Genomic DNA, 543 nt, shown 5'->3' with positions numbered 1-543 from the left:
TAACGCATGCAAAAGCAAAGCTACATCCAATTATGTGTGCTAAAATTTGGGCTCTAAGAAAGACTAGATCATGATTAGGGCAAATATATATGCATAAATAGTAGCGGCAGGGTTTACTCTCACGTGCTATACAATTCGTTGGGCAACCCTTCATCTCCTATGCTATATATTGCTTGGCCATGTGAGATTTCACTATTTGAGAATCATATTTAGTACTCTACGAAGGAAGCGGTAATAATTTAACAAGAGTAAATGATCAAATTTTTTTTTTTAAGATTTTAAATTAGTTATATTAATTTTTTTTGTTATTTTTATTGTTGACAGTATTAGAATTTGTTAATCTGACATGTTAAATGATATTATAGTATATATTGATAGTCTTAATTGATTGTGAATATAATAAATTTATGAATTAAATCAAATCAATTTTAAATTAAAAAACTTCATCAATGCCTTAACAGCCTCCTCAAATTGATTTTGATTTGATATAATTTCATCAACTTATTATATTAATAATTAATTATGACGATTAGATATATATGC

This window comes from Arachis ipaensis, chromosome B08 (assembly GCF_000816755.2).
Source record: "Arachis ipaensis cultivar K30076 chromosome B08, Araip1.1, whole genome shotgun sequence".
NCBI lineage: Eukaryota > Viridiplantae > Streptophyta > Magnoliopsida > Fabales > Fabaceae > Arachis > Arachis ipaensis.
Note: the sequence above shows the minus strand (reverse complement) of the source record.